The sequence below is a fragment of the Delphinapterus leucas genome, chromosome 6 (genome assembly GCF_059928025.1).
Source record: "Delphinapterus leucas isolate spDelLeu-1000000601 "Yukka" chromosome 6, BTC_Dleu_Yukka2, whole genome shotgun sequence".
Classification (NCBI taxonomy): domain Eukaryota; kingdom Metazoa; phylum Chordata; class Mammalia; order Artiodactyla; family Monodontidae; genus Delphinapterus; species Delphinapterus leucas.
The window spans coordinates 40546874-40547391 of record NC_143134.1 but is presented as its reverse complement, the minus strand read 5'-3'; positions in this window follow the sequence as shown (position 1 = coordinate 40547391).

Here is a 518-nt window from a genome sequence, read left to right as displayed (position 1 = left end):
CACATACAAGTTGTTCAGAACTGCCTCATTATGGATGATAAATTATATGGCCACCAAAGGTTCAGAGAGTTTTACTCTCAGAAATATAAGGTAGGGGCTTGAATATACCAGAACTCCCATCTGCCTCCTCAGGAGGGTACCAGGGCTATAAGAACGTTCACTGTTCCCCAGTTTTTGTGGTTGCTGCTGGTGTTATCCTCTTGTTTGCCCAAGGTGTTTGGTAGCCTGGTCTTGTCTTCAACTTGTGAACGTGTCCTTGGAGTCAGCTGGTATGTTTCCTAGCTCCCTGGGAAACAGGGAGCCTGCCAGTGTTAGAGGAGTTGGTGGTGGTCTTGGGATGGACGTGGGGCTGAGTTACAGAAAAGCCTGTAGGCTCTTCCATCGGTGTTCTGTTGAATCACCTGGTCATGATCATAGCACTGGAGTTGGGAGTGGTCTAAGAAGTGAACCTAATTTCTCCTTTTGCCTCCAGTAGACCTATGCTGACATTTTGATAGCCTGTGGAATCATGTTCTAGT